Source organism: Pseudophryne corroboree, unplaced genomic scaffold (genome assembly GCF_028390025.1).
Source record: "Pseudophryne corroboree isolate aPseCor3 unplaced genomic scaffold, aPseCor3.hap2 scaffold_475, whole genome shotgun sequence".
Classification (NCBI taxonomy): domain Eukaryota; kingdom Metazoa; phylum Chordata; class Amphibia; order Anura; family Myobatrachidae; genus Pseudophryne; species Pseudophryne corroboree.
This window is the reverse complement of record NW_026970087.1, coordinates 277,423-297,455: the sequence shown is the minus strand read 5'-3', so window position 1 is coordinate 297,455 and position 20,033 is coordinate 277,423. Positions and strand designations below refer to the sequence as shown.

Sequence of the window (20,033 nt, the reverse complement as noted above, 5' to 3'; positions counted from 1 at the left end):
ACCAGAGCTGACCAGAGGAAAGCACAAACACAGTCCCCCACTACCACAAATAATGCAGTCGAGTTTCCCACATTTGGGAAAATCACAGGGGTCAGCATACCCAGAATGCAATGAATGAACCTCACCCTGGGAGAACAATCTTCATGACCATGGTATCTCCTATGCAAAATAAGTATGATTTGGGATAGGGCTGGTGAGGGCAGCTGCTCAGGCACATCTCTGTCAAGTAAAGGAGATTCAACTGAGGCAGCACAAGTGAACTCTCATCTGGGGACAACAACTGCAGGGAGACCACATCTTTTCAGATGAACATGGGAGGGCGGAAGGCTGCCTAATACTGAAGCACCATCAAATATCAAACCATATGCAACAACTAGTACAAGCACTCCTGGGGGAAGGTCTGCAGCAGACGGATTTGCATACGGTGATGTTATCCAAGCAGTGGGCCAAAGTTGACTGGAACCCTCATCTGCATATGAAAAGAGAAAAGGGGCATGCAGGGCATGGCGGCCTTTCGCAGTGCTTGGATGACCCCTAGTTCGCATTAAACACCTCCCCCCTCCTTTGGTGTGGGGCTCATGTTGGCCATGCCCCATCCCCTGAAGCATTCAAGCTGATTTCTTGCAGCAGCTGGGCACTGTAACAGCTCCAGAGCTGCTCTGTAAGGCAAGTAAAAGGGTGTGGGCCCTGCAGCACTACCTGTAGTTTGCATTGTGCATTGGAAGGCACAAAGTAAGCAGACGGGAGGAGAAGTCAGGATAGTGCACAAGGGTATAGAAGGGAGCGGCTGAAGAAAAGAGAAGTGGAAACAGACAGCAAACTAGGCTGGAGAGAGACCTGAGACAAATAGATCTGAATTATACGAGAGCCGACCAGGGGAAACACAAATTATGCAGTCAAGTTTCCCACATTTGGGGAAATCGCAGGGGCAGCACACCCAGAGTGCAATGGGTGAGCCTTGCCCTGGGAGAAGCACCTTCATGATCATAGTATCTCACCTGGCAGGTAAGTAGGAGTTGGGATAGAGCTGGGGAGGGTCGCTGCTCGGGTACCCCCCTGTCAAGTGAAGGAGATCCAACTGAGGCAGCACAATGGAACTCTCGAAAGAAGAACAAGGCTAGAGGAAAATCTGAGACAAAGAAATCTGACTTTTACCAGAGCTGACCAGAGGAAAGCACAAACACAGTCCCCCACTACCACAAATAATGCAGTCAAGTTTCCCACATTTGGGGAAATCACAGGGGTCAGCATACCCAAAATGCAATGAATGAACCTCACCCTGGGAGAACAATCTTCATGACCATGGTATCTCCTATGCAAAATAAGTATGATTTGGAATAGGGCTGGGGAGGGCCGCTGCTCATGCACATCTCTGTCAAGTAAAGGAGATTCAACTGAGGCAGCACAAGGGAACTCTCATCTGGGGACAACAACTGCAGGGAGAACACATATTTTCAGATGAACATGGGAGGGCAGAAGGCTGCCTAATACTGAAGCACCCCCAAACAACAAACCAAATGCAACAACTAGTGCAAGCATTCCTGGGGGAAGTTCTGCAGAAGACGGATTTGCATACGGTGATGTCATCCAAGCAGTGGGTCAAAGTTGGCTTCAACCCTCATCTGCATATGAAAAGAGAAAAGGGGCGTGCAGGGCATGGCGGCCTTTTGCGGTGCTTGGATGACCCCTAGTTCGCATTAAACACCTCCACCCTCCTTTGGTGTGGGGCTCATGTTGGCCATGCCCCATCCCCTGAAGCATTCAAGCTGATTTCTTGCAGCAGCTGGGCACTGTAACAGCTCCAGAGCTGCTCTGTAAGGCAAGTAAAAGGGTGTGGGCCCTGCAGCACTACCTGTAGTTTGCATTGTGCATTGGAAGGCACAAAGTAAGCAGACGGGAGGAGAAGTCAGGATAGTGCACAAGGGTATAGAAGGGAGCGGTTGAAGAAAAGAGAAGTGGAAACAGACAGCAAACTAGGCTGGAGAGAGACCTGAGACAAAGAGATCTGAATTATACGAGAGCCGACCAGGGGAAACACAAATTATGCAGTCAAGTTTCCCACATTTGGGGAAATCGCAGGGGCAGCACACCCAGAGTGCAATGGGTGAGCCTTGCCCTGGGAGAAGCACCTTCATGATCATAGTATCTCACCTGGCAGGTAAGTAGGAGTTGGGCTAGAGCTGGGGAGGGTCGCTGTTCGGGCACCCCCCTGTCAAGTGAAAGAGATCCAACTGAGGCAGCACAAGGGAACTCTCGAAAGAAGAACAAGGCTAGAGGAAGATCTGAGACAAAGAAATCTGACTTTTACCAGAGCTGACCAGAGGAAAGCACAAACACAGTCCCCCACTACCACAAATAATGCAGTCGAGTTTCCCACATTTGGGAAAATCACAGGGGTCAGCATACCCAGAATGCAATGAATGAACCTCACCCTGGGAGAACAATCTTCATGACCATGGTATCTCCTATGCAAAATAAGTATGATTTGGGATAGGGCTGGTGAGGGCCGCTGCTCAGGCACATCTCTGTCAAGTAAAGGAGATTCAACTGAGGCAGCACAAGGGAACTCTCATCTGGGGACAACAACTGCAGGGAGACCACATCTTTTCAGATGAACATGGGAGGGCGGAAGGCTGCCTAATACTGAAGCACCATCAAATATCAAACCATATGCAACAACTAGTACAAGCACTCCTTGGGGAAGGTCTGCAGCAGACGGATTTGCATACGGTGATGTTATCCAAGCAGTGGGCCAAAGTTGACTGGAACCCTCATCTGCATATGAAAAGAGAAAAGGGGCATGCAGGGCATGGCGGCCTTTTGCAGTGCTTGGATGACCCCTAGTTCGCATTAAACACCCCCACCCTCCTTTGGTGTGGGGCTCATGTTGGCCATGCCCCATCCCCTGAAGCATTCAAGCTGATTTCTTGCAGCAGCTGGGCACTGTAACAGCTCCAGAGCTGTTCTGTAAGGCAAGTAAAAGGGTGTGGGCCCTGCAGCACCACCTGTTGTTCGCATTGTGCGTTGGAAGGCACAAATTAAGCAGACGGGAGGAGAAGTCAGGATAGTGCGCAAGGGCATACTTTTCTCTTAGTCCGGGGGCAAGGCTTCAAAATGGGGTCTGCAACGGAGGAGACACAGGGGGCGTGGTCACAGCAGCTTTTCTCTACAGCCTGCACTAGCAGGAGCCTACACCATTTTTTATGATCACGCTGAACTGCAGTGCGACTGCAATTACAGCATGGTCAAGAAGGGAGGCGTCATGCTGGGTGGCCATGCCCTGTCACTGTGCAGGAGCCAGCACAGCTCACACACTAGTCCCCGGGTGCAGCCCCCAACCCCCGGGACACCCGGAGCAACAAAATGTAGATTCAGGCCACCAGGCCACGCCCCTACCTATGAAACCATGCCTCCTTTTTACCATTGCGCTGTTTATCTGCGCGCACTGCATTACTATCTCCCTCGCCACCTTTCTGGGTGTCACCAGTGATAGTGACACCTCTGCCATGCTTGTAGCAGCTGGTCCTAAGATCTACGCCTCAAGCCCTGAGTGTTTGCCCTTGTGACTTGTTGATCATCATAGCGAAGCAGATGCTTACAGAAAACTGCAGGGGCTTAGATTGAAAATAAAAAAATTGATGGGTATAAGGTAGAGAGGAGCGGGTTCGGTTCTCCGAGAACCGAATTCCCCACGAACTCCACGTGGTTTACACTGGTCCGAGGCAGGCTCGGTTGTTCCCGCCTGACTCGGAAAACCTGAACAAGGGAAAATGTCATCATCCCGCTGTCGGATTCTTGCGAGATTCGGATTCCATATAAAGAGCTGCGCGTTGCTGCCATTTTTACTCGTGCATTGAAGAGAGAGCGGAGAGGACGTGGCTATGTTCTCTCAGTGGAAATCTCAATATCAGTGCTCAGTATCAGTGGTTACTTATTGCTGCTCAGTAATACTAGTAGTGTGTCTCTCCTGCTCAGTGTCAGTTCTCAGTAGTATCCTCATCAGTGCTCAGTATCACTGCTCATTGTCTTGTGCTGCATTGTGGTGCTCAGCATACTACAGTACATTACTAATAGTCCAGTGCTGCATCTTGCTGCTCAGTGTCAGTTCTAGTATCCTCATCAGTGCTCACTATCACTGCTCATTGCATTGTGGTGTTCTGTATACTACAGTAACATAGTAATATAGTATATATAGAGGAGCGGGTTCGGTTCTCCGAGAACCGAATTCCCGACGAACTCCACGTGGTTTACACTGGTCCGTGGCAGGCTCGGTTGTTCCCGCCTGACTCGGAAAACCTAAACAAGGGAAAATGTCATCATCCCGCTGTCGGATTCTCGCGAGATTCGGATTCCATATAAAGAGCTGCGCGTTGCCGCCATTTTTACTCGTGCATTGAAGAGAGAGCGGAGAGGACGTGGCTATGTTCTCTCAGTGGAAATCTCAATATCAGTGCCCAGTATCAGTGGTTACTTATTGCTGCTCAGTAATACTAGTAGTGTGTCTCTCCTGCTCAGTGTCAGTTCTCAGTAGTATCCTCATCAGTGCTCAGTATCACTGCTCATTGTCTTGTGCTGCATTGTGGTGCTCAGCATACAACAGTACATTACTAATAGTCCAGTGCTGCATCTTGCTGCTCATGTTGGCTATGCCCCAGCCCCTGAAGCATTCAAGCTGATTTCTTGCAGCAGCTGGGCACTGTAACAGCTCCAGAGCTGCTCTGTAAGGCAAGTAAAAGGGTGTTGGCCCTGCAGCACTACCTGTAGTTTGCATTGTGCGTTGGAAGGCACAAAGTAAGCAGACAGGAGAAGTCAGGAGAGTGCACAAGGGCATAGAAGGCAGGGGCTCAAGAAAAGAGAAGTGGAAACAGACAGCAAACTAGGCTGGAGAGAGACCTGAGACAAAGAGATCTGAATTATACGAGTAGCCGACCAGAGGAAACACAAATTATGCAGTCAAGTGTCCCACATTTGGGGAAATCGTAGGAGCAGCACACCCAGAGTGCAATGGGTGAGCCTTGCCCTGGTAGAAGCACCTTCCTGATCATAGTATCTCACTTGGCAGGTAAGTAGGAGTTGGGCTTGAGCTGGGGAGGGTCGCTGCTCGGGCACCCCCCTGTCAAGTGAAGGAGATCCAACTGAGGCAGCACAAGGAAACTCTCAAAAAAAGAACAAGGCTAGAGGAAGATCTGAGACAAAGAAATCTGACTTTTACCAGAGCTGACCAGAGGAAAGCACAAACACAGTCCCCCACTACCACAAATAATGCAGTCGAGTTTCCCACATTTGGGGAAATCACAGGGGTCAGCATACCCAGAATGCAATGAATGAACCTCACCCTGGGAGAACAATCTTCATGACCATGGTATCTCCTATGCAAAATAAGTATGATTTGGGATAGGGCTGGGGAGGGCCGCTGCTCAGGCACATCTCTTTCAAGTAAAGGAGATTCAACTGAGGCAGCACAAGGGTACTCTCATCTGGGGACAACAACTGCAGGGAGAACACATATTTTCAGATGAACATGGGAGAGCTGAAGGCTGCCTAATACTGAAGCACCCCAAACAACAAACCAAATGCAACAACTAGTACAAGCATTCCTGGGGGAAGGTCTGCAGAAGACGGATTTGCATACGGTGATGTCATCCAAGCAGTGGGCCAAAGTTGGCTGGAACCCTCATCTGCATATGAAAAGAGAAAAGGGGTATGCAGGGCATGGCGGCCTTTTGCGGCGCTTGGATGACCCTTAGTTCGCATTAAACACCTCCACCCTCCGTCGGTGTGGGGCTCATGTTGGCTATGCCCCAGCCCCTGAAGCATTCAAGCTGATTTCTTGCAGCAGCTGGGCACTGTAACAGCTCCAGAGCTGCTCTGAAAGGCAAGTAAAAGGGTGTGGGCCCTGCAGCACTACCTGTAGTTTGCATTGTGCGTTGGAAGGCACAAAGTAAGCAGACAGGAGAAGTCAGGAGAGTGCACAAGGGCATAGAAGGCAGCGGCTCAAGAAAAGAGAAGTGGAAACAGACAGCAAACTAGGCTGGAGAGAGACCTGAGACAAAGAGATCTGAATTATACGAGTAGCCGACTAGAGGAAACACAAATTATGCAGTCAAGTGTCCCACATTTGGGGAAATCGTAGGAGCAGCACACCCAGAGTGCAATGGGTGAGCCTTGCCCTGGGAGAAGCACCTTCCTGATCATAGTATCTCACCTGGCAGGTAAGTAGGAGTTGGGCTAGAGATGGGGAGGGTCGCTGCTCGGGCACCCCCCTGTCAAGTGAAGTTCTGCAGAAGACGGATTTGCATACGGTGATGTCATCCAAGCAGTGGGTCAAAGTTGGCTTCAACCCTCATCTGCATATGAAAAGAGAAAAGGGGCGTGCAGGGCATGGCGGCCTTTTGCGGTGCTTGGATGACCCCTAGTTCGCATTAAACACCTCCACCCTCCTTTGGTGTGGGGCTCATGTTGGCCATGCCCCATCCCCTGAAGATGAACATGGGAGGGCAGAAGGCTGCCTAATACTGAAGCACCCCCAAACAACAAACCAAATGCAACAACTAGTGCAAGCATTCCTGGGGGAAGGCCTGCCGCAGATGGATTTGCATATGGTGATGTCATCCAAGCAGTGGGTCAAAGTTGGCTTCAACCCTCGTCTGCATATGAAAAGAGAAAAGGGGCGTGCAGGGCATGGTGGCCTTTTGCGGCGCTTGGCTGACCCCTAGTTTGCATTAAACACCTCCACCCTCCTTTGGTGTGGGGCTCATGTTGGCTATGCCCCAGCCCCTGAAGCATTCAAGCTGATTTCTTGCAGCAGCTGGGCACTGTAACAGCTCCAGAGCTGCTCTGTAAGGCAAGTAAAAGGGTGTGGGCCCTGCAGCACTACCTGTAGTTTGCATTGTGCATTGGAAGGCACAAAGTAAGCAGACGGGAGGAGAAGTCAGGATAGTGCACAAGGGTATAGAAGGGAGCGGCTGAAGAAAAGAGAAGTGGAAACAGACAGCAAACTAGGCTGGAGAGAGACCTGAGACAAAGAGATCTGAATTATACGAGAGCCGACGAGGGGAAACACAAATTATGCAGTCAAGTTTCCCACATTTGGGGAAATCGCAGGAGCAGCACACCCAGAGTGCAATGGTTGAGCCTTGCCCTGGGAGAAGCACCTTCATGATCATAGTATCTCACCTGGCAGGTAAGTAGGAGTTGGGCTAGAGCTGGGGAGGGTCGCTGCTCGGGTTCCCCCCTGTGAAGTGAAGGAGATCCAACTGAGGCAGCACCAGGGAACTCTCGAAAGAAGAACAAGGCTAGAGGAAGATCTGAGACAAAGAAATCTGACTTTTACCAGAGCTGACCAGAGGAAAGCACAAACACAGTCCCCCACTACCACAAATAATGCAGTCGAGTTTCCCACATTTGGGAAAATCACAGGGGTCAGCATACCCAGAATGCAATGAATGAACCTCACCCTGGGAGAACAATCTTCATGACCATGGTATCTCCTATGCAAAATAAGTATGATTTGGGATAGGGCTGGTGAGGGCAGCTGCTCAGGCACATCTCTGTCAAGTAAAGGAGATTCAACTGAGGCAGCACAAGTGAACTCTCATCTGGGGACAACAACTGCAGGGAGACCACATCTTTTCAGATGAACATGGGAGGGCGGAAGGCTGCCTAATACTGAAGCACCATCAAATATCAAACCATATGCAACAACTAGTACAAGCACTCCTGGGGGAAGGTCTGCAGCAGACGGATTTGCATACGGTGATGTTATCCAAGCAGTGGGCCAAAGTTGACTGGAACCCTCATCTGCATATGAAAAGAGAAAAGGGGCATGCAGGGCATGGCGGCCTTTTGCAGTGCTTGGATGACCCCTAGTTCGCATTAAACACCTCCCCCCTCCTTTGGTGTGGGGCTCATGTTGGCCATGCCCCATCCCCTGAAGCATTCAAACTGATTTCTTGCAGCAGCTGGGCACTGTAACAGCTCCAGAGCTGCTCTGTAAGGCAAGTAAAAGGGTGTGGGCTCTGCAGCACTACCTGTAGTTTGCATTGTGCATTGGAAGGCACAAAGTAAGCAGACGGGAGGAGAAGTCAGGATAGTGCACAAGGGTATAGAAGGGAGCGGCTGAAGAAAAGAGAAGTGGAAACAGACAGCAAACTAGGCTGGAGAGAGACCTGAGACAAATAGATCTGAATTATACGAGAGCCGACCAGGGGAAACACAAATTATGCAGTCAAGTTTCCCACATTTGGGGAAATCGCAGGGGCAGCACACCCAGAGTGCAATGGGTGAGCCTTGCCCTGGGAGAAGCACCTTCATGATCATAGTATCTCACCTGGCAGGTAAGTAGGAGTTGGGCTAGAGCTGGGGAGGGTCGCTGCTCGGGTACCCCCCTGTCAAGTGAAGGAGATCCAACTGAGGCAGCACAATGGAACTCTCGAAAGAAGAACAAGGCTAGAGGAAAATCTGAGACAAAGAAATCTGACTTTTACCAGAGCTGACCAGAGGAAAGCACAAACACAGTCCCCCACTACCACAAATAATGCAGTCAAGTTTCCCACATTTGGGGAAATCACAGGGGTCAGCATACCCAAAATGCAATGAATGAACCTCACCCTGGGAGAACAATCTTCATGACCATGGTATCTCCTATGCAAAATAAGTATGATTTGGAATAGGGCTGGGGAGGGCCGCTGCTCATGCACATCTCTGTCAAGTAAAGGAGATTCAACTGAGGCAGCACAAGGGAACTCTCATCTGGGGACAACAACTGCAGGGAGAACACATATTTTCAGAAGAACATGGGAGGGCAGAAGGCTGCCTAATACTGAAGCACCCCCAAACAACAAACCAAATGCAACAACTAGTGCAAGCATTCCTGGGGGAAGTTCTGCAGAAGACGGATTTGCATACGGTGATGTCATCCAAGCAGTGGGTCAAAGTTGGCTTCAACCCTCATCTGCATTTGAAAAGAGAAAAGGGGCGTGCAGGGCATGGCGGCCTTTTGCGGTGCTTGGATGACCCCTAGTTCGCATTAAACACCTCCACCCTCCTTTGGTGTGGGGCTCATGTTGGCCATGCCCCATCCCCTGAAGCATTCAAGCTGATTTCTTGCAGCAGCTGGGCACTGTAACAGCTCCAGAGCTGCTCTGTAAGGCAAGTAAAAGGGTGTGGGCCCTGCAGCACTACCTGTAGTTTGCATTGTGCATTGGAAGGCACAAAGTAAGCAGACGGGAGAAGTCAGGATAGTGCACAAGGGTATAGAAGGGAGCGGTTGAAGAAAAGAGAAGTGGAAACAGACAGCAAACTAGGCTGGAGAGAGACCTGAGACAAAGAGATCTGAATTATACGAGAGCCGACCAGGGGAAACACAAATTATGCAGTCAAGTTTCCCACATTTGGGGAAATCGCAGGGGCAGCACACCCAGAGTGCAATGGGTGAGCCTTGCCCTGGGAGAAGCACCTTCATGATCATAGTATCTCACCTGGCAGGTAAGTAGGAGTTGGGCTAGAGCTGGGGAGGGTCGCTGTTCGGGCACCCCCCTGTCAAGTGAAAGAGATCCAACTGAGGCAGCACAAGGGAACTCTCGAAAGAAGAACAAGGCTAGAGGAAGATCTGAGACAAAGAAATCTGACTTTTACCAGAGCTGACCAGAGGAAAGCACAAACACAGTCCCCCACTACCACAAATAATGCAGTCGAGTTTCCCACATTTGGGAAAATCACAGGGGTCAGCATACCCAGAATGCAATGAATGAACCTCACCCTGGGAGAACAATCTTCATGACCATGGTATCTCCTATGCAAAATAAGTATGATTTGGGATAGGGCTGGTGAGGGCAGCTGCTCAGGCACATCTCTGTCAAGTAAAGGAGATTCAACTGAGGCAGCACAAGTGAACTCTCATCTGGGGACAACAACTGCAGGGAGACCACATCTTTTCAGATGAACATGGGAGGGCGGAAGGCTGCCTAATACTGAAGCACCATCAAATATCAAACCATATGCAACAACTAGTACAAGCACTCCTGGGGGAAGGTCTGCAGCAGACGGATTTGCATACGGTGATGTTATCCAAGCAGTGGGCCAAAGTTGACTGGAACCCTCATCTGCATATGAAAAGAGAAAAGGGGCATGCAGGGCATGGCGGCCTTTTGCAGTGCTTGGATGACCCCTAGTTCGCATTAAACACCTCCCCCCTCCTTTGGTGTGGGGCTCATGTTGGCCATGCCCCATCCCCTGAAGCATTCAAGCTGATTTCTTGCAGCAGCTGGGCACTGTAACAGCTCCAGAGCTGCTCTGTAAGGCAAGTAAAAGGGTGTGGGCCCTGCAGCACTACCTGTAGTTTGCATTGTGCATTGGAAGGCACAAAGTAAGCAGACGGGAGGAGAAGTCAGGATAGTGCACAAGGGTATAGAAGGGAGCGGCTGAAGAAAAGAGAAGTGGAAACAGACAGCAAACTAGGCTGGAGAGAGACCTGAGACAAATAGATCTGAATTATACGAGAGCCGACCAGGGGAAACACAAATTATGCAGTCAAGTTTCCCACATTTGGGGAAATCGCAGGGGCAGCACACCCAGAGTGCAATGGGTGAGCCTTGCCCTGGGAGAAGCACCTTCATGATCATAGTATCTCACCTGGCAGGTAAGTAGGAGTTGGGCTAGAGCTGGGGAGGGTCGCTGCTCGGGTACCCCCCTGTCAAGTGAAGGAGATCCAACTGAGGCAGCACAATGGAACTCTCGAAAGAAGAACAAGGCTAGAGGAAAATCTGAGACAAAGAAATCTGACTTTTACCAGAGCTGACCAGAGGAAAGCACAAACACAGTCCCCCACTACCACAAATAATGCAGTCAAGTTTCCCACATTTGGGGAAATCACAGGGGTCAGCATACCCAAAATGCAATGAATGAACCTCACCCTGGGAGAACAATCTTCATGACCATGGTATCTCCTATGCAAAATAAGTATGATTTGGAATAGGGCTGGGGAGGGCCGCTGCTCATGCACATCTCTGTCAAGTAAAGGAGATTCAACTGAGGCAGCACAAGGGAACTCTCATCTGGGGACAACAACTGCAGGGAGAACACATATTTTCAGATGAACATGGGAGGGCAGAAGGCTGCCTAATACTGAAGCACCCCCAAACAACAAACCAAATGCAACAACTAGTGCAAGCATTCCTGGGGGAAGTTCTGCAGAAGACGGATTTGCATACGGTGATGTCATCCAAGCAGTGGGTCAAAGTTGGCTTCAACCCTCATCTGCATATGAAAAGAGAAAAGGGGCGTGCAGGGCATGGCGGCCTTTTGTGGTGCTTGGATGACCCCTAGTTCGCATTAAACACCTCCACCCTCCTTTGGTGTGGGGCTCATGTTGGCCATGCCCCATCCCCTGAAGCATTCAAGCTGATTTCTTGCAGCAGCTGGGCACTGTAACAGCTCCAGAGCTGCTCTGTAAGGCAAGTAAAAGGGTGTGGGCCCTGCAGCACTACCTGTAGTTTGCATTGTGCATTGGAAGGCACAAAGTAAGCAGACGGGAGGAGAAGTCAGGATAGTGCACAAGGGTATAGAAGGGAGCGGTTGAAGAAAAGAGAAGTGGAAACAGACAGCAAACTAGGCTGGAGAGAGACCTGAGACAAAGAGATCTGAATTATACGAGAGCCGACCAGGGGAAACACAAATTATGCAGTCAAGTTTCCCACATTTGGGGAAATCGCAGGGGCAGCACACCCAGAGTGCAATGGGTGAGCCTTGCCCTGGGAGAAGCACCTTCATGATCATAGTATCTCACCTGGCAGGTAAGTAGGAGTTGGGCTAGAGCTGGGGAGGGTCGCTGTTCGGGCACCCCCCTGTCAAGTGAAAGAGATCCAACTGAGGCAGCACAAGGGAACTCTCGAAAGAAGAACAAGGCTAGAGGAAGATCTGAGACAAAGAAATCTGACTTTTACCAGAGCTGACCAGAGGAAAGCACAAACACAGTCCCCCACTACCACAAATAATGCAGTCGAGTTTCCCACATTTGGGAAAATCACAGGGGTCAGCATACCCAGAATGCAATGAATGAACCTCACCCTGGGAGAACAATCTTCATGACCATGGTATCTCCTATGCAAAATAAGTATGATTTGGGATAGGGCTGGTGAGGGCCGCTGCTCAGGCACATCTCTGTCAAGTAAAGGAGATTCAACTGAGGCAGCACAAGGGAACTCTCATCTGGGGACAACAACTGCAGGGAGACCACATCTTTTCAGATGAACATGGGAGGGCGGAAGGCTGCCTAATACTGAAGCACCATCAAATATCAAACCATATGCAACAACTAGTACAAGCACTCCTTGGGGAAGGTCTGCAGCAGACGGATTTGCATACGGTGATGTTATCCAAGCAGTGGGCCAAAGTTGACTGGAACCCTCATCTGCATATGAAAAGAGAAAAGGGGCATGCAGGGCATGGCGGCCTTTTGCAGTGCTTGGATGACCCCTAGTTCGCATTAAACACCCCCACCCTCCTTTGGTGTGGGGCTCATGTTGGCCATGCCCCATCCCCTGAAGCATTCAAGCTGATTTCTTGCAGCAGCTGGGCACTGTAACAGCTCCAGAGCTGTTCTGTAAGGCAAGTAAAAGGGTGTGGGCCCTGCAGCACCACCTGTTGTTCGCATTGTGCGTTGGAAGGCACAAATTAAGCAGACGGGAGGAGAAGTCAGGATAGTGCGCAAGGGCATACTTTTCTCTTAGTCCGGGGGCAAGGCTTCAAAATGGGGTCTGCAACGGAGGAGACACAGGGGGCGTGGTCACAGCAGCTTTTCTCTACAGCCTGCACCAGCAGGAGCCTACACCATTTTTTATGATCACGCTGAACTGCAGTGCGACTGCAATTACAGCATGGTCAAGAAGGGAGGCGTCATGCTGGGTGGCCATGCCCTGTCACTGTGCAGGAGCCAGCACAGCTCACACACTAGTCCCCGGGTGCAGCCCCCAACCCCCGGGACACCCGGAGCAACAAAATGTAGATTCAGGCCACCAGGCCACGCCCCTACCTATGAAACCATGCCTCCTTTTTACCATTGCGCTGTTTATCTGCGCGCACTGCATTACAATCTCCCTCGCTACCTTTCTGGGTGTCACCAGTGATAGTGACACCTCTGCCATGCTTGTAGCAGCTGGTCCTAAGATCTACGCCTCAAGCCCTGAGTGTTTGCCCTTGTGACTTGTTGATCATCATAGCGAAGCAGATGCTTACAGAAAACTGCAGGGGCTTAGATTGAAAATAAAAAAATTGATGGGTATAAGGTAGAGAGGAGCGGGTTCGGTTCTCCGAGAACCGAATTCCCCACGAACTCCACGTGGTTTACACTGGTCCGAGGCAGGCTCGGTTGTTCCCGCCTGACTCGGAAAACCTGAACAAGGGAAAATGTCATCATCCCGCTGTCGGATTCTTGCGAGATTCGGATTCCATATAAAGAGCTGCGCGTTGCTGCCATTTTTACTCGTGCATTGAAGAGAGAGCGGAGAGGACGTGGCTATGTTCTCTCAGTGGAAATCTCAATATCAGTGCTCAGTATCAGTGGTTACGTATTGCTGCTCAGTAATACTAGTAGTGTGTCTCTCCTGCTCAGTGTCAGTTCTCAGTAGTATCCTCATCAGTGCTCAGTATCACTGCTCATTGTCTTGTGCTGCATTGTGGTGCTCAGCATACTACAGTACATTACTAATAGTCCAGTGCTGCATCTTGCTGCTCAGTGTCAGTTCTAGTATCCTCATCAGTGCTCACTATCACTGCTCATTGCATTGTGGTGTTCTGTATACTACAGTAACATAGTAATATAGTATATATAGAGGAGCGGGTTCGGTTCTCCGAGAACCGAATTCCCGACGAACTCCACGTGGTTTACACTGGTCCGTGGCAGGCTCGGTTGTTCCCGCCTGACTATGAAAACCTGAACAAGGGAAAATGTCATCATCCCGCTGTCAGATTCTCGCGAGATTCGGATTCCATATAAAGAGCTGCGCGTTGCCGCCATTTTTACTCGTGCATTGAAGAGAGAGCGGAGAGGACGTGGCTATGTTCTCTCAGTGGAAATCTCAATATCAGTGCCCAGTATCAGTGGTTACTTATTGCTGCTCAGTAATACTAGTAGTGTGTCTCTCCTGCTCAGTGTCAGTTCTCAGTAGTATCCTCATCAGTGCTCAGTATCACTGCTCATTGTCTTGTGCTGCATTGTGGTGCTCAGCATACAACAGTACATTACTAATAGTCCAGTGCTGCATCTTGCTGCTCATGTTGGCTATGCCCCAGCCCCTGAAGCATTCAAGCTGATTTCTTGCAGCAGCTGGGCACTGTAACAGCTCCAGAGCTGCTCTGTAAGGCAAGTAAAAGGGTGTTGGCCCTGCAGCACTACCTGTAGTTTGCATTGTGCGTTGGAAGGCACAAAGTAAGCAGACAGGAGAAGTCAGGAGAGTGCACAAGGGCATAGAAGGCAGGGGCTCAAGAAAAGAGAAGTGGAAACAGACAGCAAACTAGGCTGGAGAGAGACCTGAGACAAAGAGATCTGAATTATACGAGTAGCCGACCAGAGGAAACACAAATTATGCAGTCAAGTGTCCCACATTTGGGGAAATCGTAGGAGCAGCACACCCAGAGTGCAATGGGTGAGCCTTGCCCTGGTAGAAGCACCTTCCTGATCATAGTATCTCACTTGGCAGGTAAGTAGGAGTTGGGCTTGAGCTGGGGAGGGTCGCTGCTCGGGCACCCCCCTGTCAAGTGATGGAGATCCAACTGAGGCAGCACAAGGAAACTCTCAAAAAAAGAACAAGGCTAGAGGAAGATCTGAGACAAAGAAATCTGACTTTTACCAGAGCTGACCAGAGGAAAGCACAAACACAGTCCCCCACTACCACAAATAATGCAGTCGAGTTTCCCACATTTGGGGAAATCACAGGGGTCAGCATACCCAGAATGCAATGAATGAACCTCACCCTGGGAGAACAATCTTCATGACCATGGTATCTCCTATGCAAAATAAGTATGATTTGGGATAGGGCTGGGGAGGGCCGCTGCTCAGGCACATCTCTTTCAAGTAAAGGAGATTCAACTGAGGCAGCACAAGGGAACTCTCATCTGGGGACAACAACTGCAGGGAGAACACATATTTTCAGATGAACATGGGAGAGCTGAAGGCTGCCTAATACTGAAGCACCCCAAACAACAAACCAAATGCAACAACTAGTACAAGCATTCCTGGGGGAAGGTCTGCAGAAGACGGATTTGCATACGGTGATGTCATCCAAGCAGTGGGCCAAAGTTGGCTGGAACCCTCATCTGCATATGAAAAGAGAAAAGGGGTATGCAGGGCATGGCGGCCTTTTGCGGCGCTTGGATGACCCTTAGTTCGCATTAAACACCTCCACCCTCCGTCGGTGTGGGGCTCATGTTGGCTATGCCCCAGCCCCTGAAGCATTCAAGCTGATTTCTTGCAGCAGCTGGGCACTGTAACAGCTCCAGAGCTGCTCTGAAAGGCAAGTAAAAGGGTGTGGGCCCTGCAGCACTACCTGTAGTTTGCATTGTGCGTTGGAAGGCACAAAGTAAGCAGACAGGAGAAGTCAGGAGAGTGCACAAGGGCATAGAAGGCAGCGGCTCAAGAAAAGAGAAGTGGAAACAGACAGCAAACTAGGCTGGAGAGAGACCTGAGACAAAGAGATCTGAATTATACGAGTAGCCGACTAGAGGAAACACAAATTATGCAGTCAAGTGTCCCACATTTGGGGAAATCGTAGGAGCAGCACACCCAGAGTGCAATGGGTGAGCCTTGCCCTGGGAGAAGCACCTTCCTGATCATAGTATCTCACCTGGCAGGTAAGTAGGAGTTGGGCTAGAGATGGGGAGGGTCGCTGCTCGGGCACCCCCCTGTCAAGTGAAGGAGATCCAACTGAGGCAGCACAAGGAAACTCTCGAAAAAAGAACAAGGCTAGAGGAAGATCTGAGACAAAGAAATCTGTCTTTTACCAGAGCTGACCAGAGGAAAGCACAAACACAGTCCCCCACTACCACAATTAATGCAGTCGAGTTTCCCACATTTGGGGAAATCACAGGGGTCAGCATACCCAGAATGCAATGAATGAACCTCACCCTGGGAGAACAATCTTCATGACCATGGAAACTTCTATGCAAAATAAGTATGATTTGGGATAGGGCTGGGGAGGGCCGCTGCTCATGCACATCTCTGTCAAGTAAAGGAGATTCAACTGAGGCAGCACAAGGGAACTCTCATCTGGGGACAACAACTGCAGGGAGAACACATATTTTCAGATGAACATGGGAGGGCAGAAGGCTGCCTAATACTGAAGCACCCCCAAACAACAAACCAAATGTAACAACTAGTAAAAGCATTCCTGGGAGAAGGTCTGCAGAAGACGGATTTGCATACGGTGATGTCATCCAAGCAGTGGGCCAAAGTTGGCTGGAACCCTCATCTGCATATGAAAAGAGAAAAGGGTTATGCAGGGCATGGCGGCCTTTTGCGGTGCTTGGATGACCCCTAGTTCGCATTAAATACCTCCACCCTCCTTCGGTGTGGGGCTCATGTTGGCTATGCCCCAGCCCCTGAAGCATTCAAGCTGATTTCTTGCAGCAGCTGGGCACTGTAACAGCTCCAGAGCTGCTCTGTACGGCAAGTAAAAGGGTGTGGGCCCTGCAGCACTACCTGTAGTTCGCATTGTGCGTTGGAAGGCACAAAGTAAGCAGACGGGAGAAGTCAGGATAGTGCGCAAGGGCATAGAAGGGAGCGGCTCAAGAAAACAGAAGTGGAAACAGACAGCAAACTAGGCTGGAGAGAGACCTGAGACAAAGAGATCTGAATTATACGAGAGCCGACCAGGGGAAACACAAATTATGCAGTCAAGTTTCCCACATTTGGGGAAATCGCAGGAGCAGCACACCCAGAGTGCAATGGGTGAGCCTTGCCCTGGGAGAAGCACCTTCATGATCATAGTATCTCACCTGGCAGGTAAGTAGGAGTTGGGCTAGAGCTGGGGAGGGTCGCTGCTCGGGTACCCCCCTGTCAAGTGAAGGAGGTCAAACTGAGGCAGCACAATGGAACTCTCGAAAGAAGAACAAGGCTAGAGGAAGATCTGAGACAAAGAAATCTGACTTTTACCAGAGCTGACCAGAGGAAAACACAAACACAGTCCCCCACTACCACAAATAATGCAGTTGAGTTTCCCACATTTGGGGAAATCACAGGGGTCAGCATACCCAGAATGCAATGAATGAACCTCACCCTGGGAGAACAATCTTTATGACCATGGTATCTCCTATGCAAAATAAGTATGATTTGAGATAGGGCTGGGGAGGGCCGCTGCTCAGGCACATCTCTGTCAAGTAAAGGAGATTCAACTGAGGCAGCACAAGGGAACTCTCATCTGGGGACAACAACTGCCGGGAGAACACATATTTTCAGATGAACATGGGAGGGCAGAAGGCTGCCTAATACTGAAGCACGCCCAAACAACAAACCAAATGCAACAACTAGTACAAGCATTCCTGGGAGAAGGTCTGCAGAAGACGGATTTGCATACGGTGATGTCATCCAAGCAGTGGGCCAAAGTTGGCTGGAACCCTCATCTGCATATGTTGAAGATACAATTTGTGAATTGCATTTAACACTATCTCCCTTTCCTGGGGAGAAGATGGTAGGGCCGATTTGAAAAACCGGCGAGGAGGCACCTCTTCGAATTTCAGCTTGTAACCCTGAGAAACAATTTCTATTGCCTAGGGATCCACCTGCGAATGAACCCAGATGTGGCTGAAAACTCGAAGACGTGCCCCCAACTGGGCGGACTCCTTTAGCGGAGCCCCAGCGTCATGCGGTGGATTTTGTAGAGGCCGGGGAGGACTTCTGTTCCTGGGAACTAGCTGTGTTGTGCAGCTTCTTCCCTCTGCCCTTACCTCTGGCAAGAAAGGACGCACCTCGTACTTTCTTGTTTCTCTGTGATCGAAAGGACTGTATTTGATAATGTGGTGCTTTCTTAGGCTGTGAGGGAATATAAGGCAAAAAATTTGATTTACCAGCTGTAGCTGTGGAGACTAGGTCCGAGAGACCTTCCCCAAACAATTCCTCACCCCTGTAAGGTAAAACCTCCATATGCCTTTTTGAGTCGGCATCACCTGTCCATTGCCGGGTCCATAGGACTCGTCTAGCAGAAATCGACATAGCGTTTATTCTAGAACCCAGTAGACTAATGTCACTTTGAGCATCTCTCATATATAGGACAGCATCTTTTATATGCCCTATGGTCAATAACATAGCATCCTTATCTAGGGTCTCAATCTCTGCTGATAAGGTATCTGTCCATGCTGCCACCGCGCTACAACCCCGGCCGACGCAATTGCCGGTCTGAGTAAGGTACCAGAATGTGTGTAAATGGACTTTAGGGTAACCTCCTGCTTGCGGTCAGCAGGGTCCCTGATGGTAGCTGTATCCTGGGATGGCAGCGCTACCTTTTTGGATAAGCGTGTCAATGCTTTATCCACCCTAGGGGAGGATTCCCACCGTATCCTGTCCATTGGCGGGAAAGGATACGCCATAAGAATCCTTTTGGGAATCTGCAGCTTTTTGTCTGGAGATTCCCAAGCTTTTTCACATAATTCGTTCAACTCATGTGAGGAGGGAAAGGTTATCTCAGGTTTCTTTCCCTTATACATGTGTACCCTCGTGTCAGGGACAGGGGACTCTGTGATGTGCAAAACATCTTTTATTGCAATAATCATATATCGAATACATTTAGCCAATTTTGGCTGTAACTTTGCATCATCGTAGTCGACACTGGAGTCAGAATCTGTGTCGGTATCTGTGTCAACTATTTGGGATAGTGGGCGCTTTTGAGACCCCGAAGGTCCCTGCGACATAGGGACAGGCATGGGTTGACTCCCTGACTGTTCCCTAGCTTCAGCTTTGTCTAATCTCTTGTGTAATAAGTTTACATTAGCACTTAAAACATTCCACATATCCATCCAGTCAGGTGTCGGCGTTGTCGATGGAGACACCACATTAATTTGCTCCTGCTCCTCTCTAGGAGAGCCTTCTACCTCAGACATGTCGACACACGTGTACCGACACACCATACACTCAGGGAATCCTCTTATCTGAGGACAGTTCCCCAACAAGGCCCTTTGGAGAGACAGAGAGAGAGAGTATGCCAGCACACACCCCAGCGCTATATGACCCAGGAAAAAAACACAATAATTTTATGTTTACCCAGTAGCGCTGTATTTCCATATATATATGCGCCTAATTATGTGCCCCCCTCTTCTTTAAGACCCTCTTTCTACCGTGGTATAAGCAGGGGAGAGTCCGTGGAGCTTCCCCTCAGCGGTGCTGTGGAGAAAATGGCGCTGGTGAGTGCTGAGGGAGAAGCCCCACCCCCTCAGCGACGGGCTTCTGTCCCGCTCAAATATAGTAAAAAAATGGCGGGGGCTCTTATATATATATATACAGTGCCTAGCTGCATATATATTTATTTTGCCAAAGAGAGGTCTATATTGCTGCCCAGGGCGTCCCCCCTGCGCCCTTCACCCTTACACTGACTGCCGTGTGTGAGGTGTATTGGAGCAATGGAGCACAGCTTTACTGCTGTGCGTTACCTCAGTGAAGATCATGAAGTCTTCCGCCGCCTCTGAAGTCTTCTTTTCTTCTCATACTCACCCGGCTTCTATCTTCCGGCTCTGCGAGGGGGACGGCGGCGCGGCTCTGGGACGGACGGCGAGGGTGAGACCTGCGTACCGATCCCTCTGGAGCTAATGCTGTACAGTAGCCTAAGAAGCAGAGCCTATCAACTCACAGAAGTAGGTGTGCATCTCTCCCCTCCGCCCCTCGATGCAGGGAGTCTGTTGCCAGCAGGCTCCCTGAAAATAAAAAAATCTAACAAATATACTTTCTGTCAGGAAACTCAGGAGAGCTCCCTGAAAAGCACCCAGTCTCCTCTGGGCACAGTAGTAAACTGAGGTCTGGAGGAGGGGCATAGAGGGAGGAGCCAGTGCACACC

The 20,033-nt window shown here is 50.0% G+C and overlaps 23 non-coding genes and 1 pseudogene across 23 annotated transcripts; all 24 read right to left on the bottom strand.

Annotated features, from left to right (window-relative positions):
• Positions 1–12: 12 nt before the first annotated feature.
• LOC135028360 (U1 spliceosomal RNA) lies at positions 13–176 on the bottom strand. The gene has a single exon (XR_010224688.1). It is a non-coding gene; the product is annotated as a U1 spliceosomal RNA (small nuclear RNA).
• Positions 177–850: 674 nt separating this feature from the next.
• On the bottom strand, positions 851–1,013 carry LOC135028270 (U1 spliceosomal RNA). Its single transcript, XR_010224620.1, has one exon. It is a non-coding gene; the product is annotated as a U1 spliceosomal RNA (small nuclear RNA).
• Positions 1,014–1,165: 152 nt separating this feature from the next.
• LOC135028148 (U1 spliceosomal RNA) lies at positions 1,166–1,329 on the bottom strand. Its single transcript, XR_010224500.1, has one exon. It is a non-coding gene; the product is annotated as a U1 spliceosomal RNA (small nuclear RNA).
• A 674-nt stretch (positions 1,330–2,003) lies between these two features.
• On the bottom strand, positions 2,004–2,166 carry LOC135028251 (U1 spliceosomal RNA). Its single transcript, XR_010224599.1, has one exon. It is a non-coding gene; the product is annotated as a U1 spliceosomal RNA (small nuclear RNA).
• Positions 2,167–2,318: 152 nt separating this feature from the next.
• On the bottom strand, positions 2,319–2,482 carry LOC135028348 (U1 spliceosomal RNA). The gene has a single exon (XR_010224680.1). It is a non-coding gene; the product is annotated as a U1 spliceosomal RNA (small nuclear RNA).
• Positions 2,483–4,906: 2,424 nt separating this feature from the next.
• LOC135028375 (U1 spliceosomal RNA) lies at positions 4,907–5,070 on the bottom strand. Its single transcript, XR_010224696.1, has one exon. It is a non-coding gene; the product is annotated as a U1 spliceosomal RNA (small nuclear RNA).
• Positions 5,071–5,222: 152 nt separating this feature from the next.
• Positions 5,223–5,386, bottom strand: LOC135028231 (U1 spliceosomal RNA). The gene has a single exon (XR_010224580.1). It is a non-coding gene; the product is annotated as a U1 spliceosomal RNA (small nuclear RNA).
• A 670-nt stretch (positions 5,387–6,056) lies between these two features.
• LOC135028333 (U1 spliceosomal RNA) lies at positions 6,057–6,220 on the bottom strand. The gene has a single exon (XR_010224676.1). It is a non-coding gene; the product is annotated as a U1 spliceosomal RNA (small nuclear RNA).
• An 835-nt stretch (positions 6,221–7,055) lies between these two features.
• LOC135028341 (U1 spliceosomal RNA) lies at positions 7,056–7,191 on the bottom strand (annotated as a pseudogene).
• A 152-nt stretch (positions 7,192–7,343) lies between these two features.
• LOC135028337 (U1 spliceosomal RNA) lies at positions 7,344–7,507 on the bottom strand. Its single transcript, XR_010224678.1, has one exon. It is a non-coding gene; the product is annotated as a U1 spliceosomal RNA (small nuclear RNA).
• Positions 7,508–8,181: 674 nt separating this feature from the next.
• LOC135028269 (U1 spliceosomal RNA) lies at positions 8,182–8,344 on the bottom strand. The gene has a single exon (XR_010224619.1). It is a non-coding gene; the product is annotated as a U1 spliceosomal RNA (small nuclear RNA).
• Positions 8,345–8,496: 152 nt separating this feature from the next.
• On the bottom strand, positions 8,497–8,660 carry LOC135028147 (U1 spliceosomal RNA). Its single transcript, XR_010224499.1, has one exon. It is a non-coding gene; the product is annotated as a U1 spliceosomal RNA (small nuclear RNA).
• A 671-nt stretch (positions 8,661–9,331) lies between these two features.
• On the bottom strand, positions 9,332–9,494 carry LOC135028250 (U1 spliceosomal RNA). Its single transcript, XR_010224598.1, has one exon. It is a non-coding gene; the product is annotated as a U1 spliceosomal RNA (small nuclear RNA).
• Positions 9,495–9,646: 152 nt separating this feature from the next.
• On the bottom strand, positions 9,647–9,810 carry LOC135028325 (U1 spliceosomal RNA). Its single transcript, XR_010224668.1, has one exon. It is a non-coding gene; the product is annotated as a U1 spliceosomal RNA (small nuclear RNA).
• Positions 9,811–10,484: 674 nt separating this feature from the next.
• On the bottom strand, positions 10,485–10,647 carry LOC135028268 (U1 spliceosomal RNA). Its single transcript, XR_010224618.1, has one exon. It is a non-coding gene; the product is annotated as a U1 spliceosomal RNA (small nuclear RNA).
• Positions 10,648–10,799: 152 nt separating this feature from the next.
• LOC135028146 (U1 spliceosomal RNA) lies at positions 10,800–10,963 on the bottom strand. Its single transcript, XR_010224498.1, has one exon. It is a non-coding gene; the product is annotated as a U1 spliceosomal RNA (small nuclear RNA).
• Positions 10,964–11,637: 674 nt separating this feature from the next.
• LOC135028249 (U1 spliceosomal RNA) lies at positions 11,638–11,800 on the bottom strand. The gene has a single exon (XR_010224597.1). It is a non-coding gene; the product is annotated as a U1 spliceosomal RNA (small nuclear RNA).
• A 152-nt stretch (positions 11,801–11,952) lies between these two features.
• Positions 11,953–12,116, bottom strand: LOC135028313 (U1 spliceosomal RNA). The gene has a single exon (XR_010224660.1). It is a non-coding gene; the product is annotated as a U1 spliceosomal RNA (small nuclear RNA).
• Positions 12,117–14,540: 2,424 nt separating this feature from the next.
• On the bottom strand, positions 14,541–14,704 carry LOC135028374 (U1 spliceosomal RNA). Its single transcript, XR_010224695.1, has one exon. It is a non-coding gene; the product is annotated as a U1 spliceosomal RNA (small nuclear RNA).
• A 152-nt stretch (positions 14,705–14,856) lies between these two features.
• On the bottom strand, positions 14,857–15,020 carry LOC135028219 (U1 spliceosomal RNA). The gene has a single exon (XR_010224569.1). It is a non-coding gene; the product is annotated as a U1 spliceosomal RNA (small nuclear RNA).
• A 670-nt stretch (positions 15,021–15,690) lies between these two features.
• LOC135028332 (U1 spliceosomal RNA) lies at positions 15,691–15,854 on the bottom strand. The gene has a single exon (XR_010224675.1). It is a non-coding gene; the product is annotated as a U1 spliceosomal RNA (small nuclear RNA).
• A 152-nt stretch (positions 15,855–16,006) lies between these two features.
• On the bottom strand, positions 16,007–16,170 carry LOC135028227 (U1 spliceosomal RNA). Its single transcript, XR_010224577.1, has one exon. It is a non-coding gene; the product is annotated as a U1 spliceosomal RNA (small nuclear RNA).
• A 671-nt stretch (positions 16,171–16,841) lies between these two features.
• Positions 16,842–17,004, bottom strand: LOC135028282 (U1 spliceosomal RNA). The gene has a single exon (XR_010224631.1). It is a non-coding gene; the product is annotated as a U1 spliceosomal RNA (small nuclear RNA).
• Positions 17,005–17,156: 152 nt separating this feature from the next.
• LOC135028158 (U1 spliceosomal RNA) lies at positions 17,157–17,320 on the bottom strand. Its single transcript, XR_010224510.1, has one exon. It is a non-coding gene; the product is annotated as a U1 spliceosomal RNA (small nuclear RNA).
• Between the last annotated feature and the right edge of the window lie 2,713 nt (positions 17,321–20,033).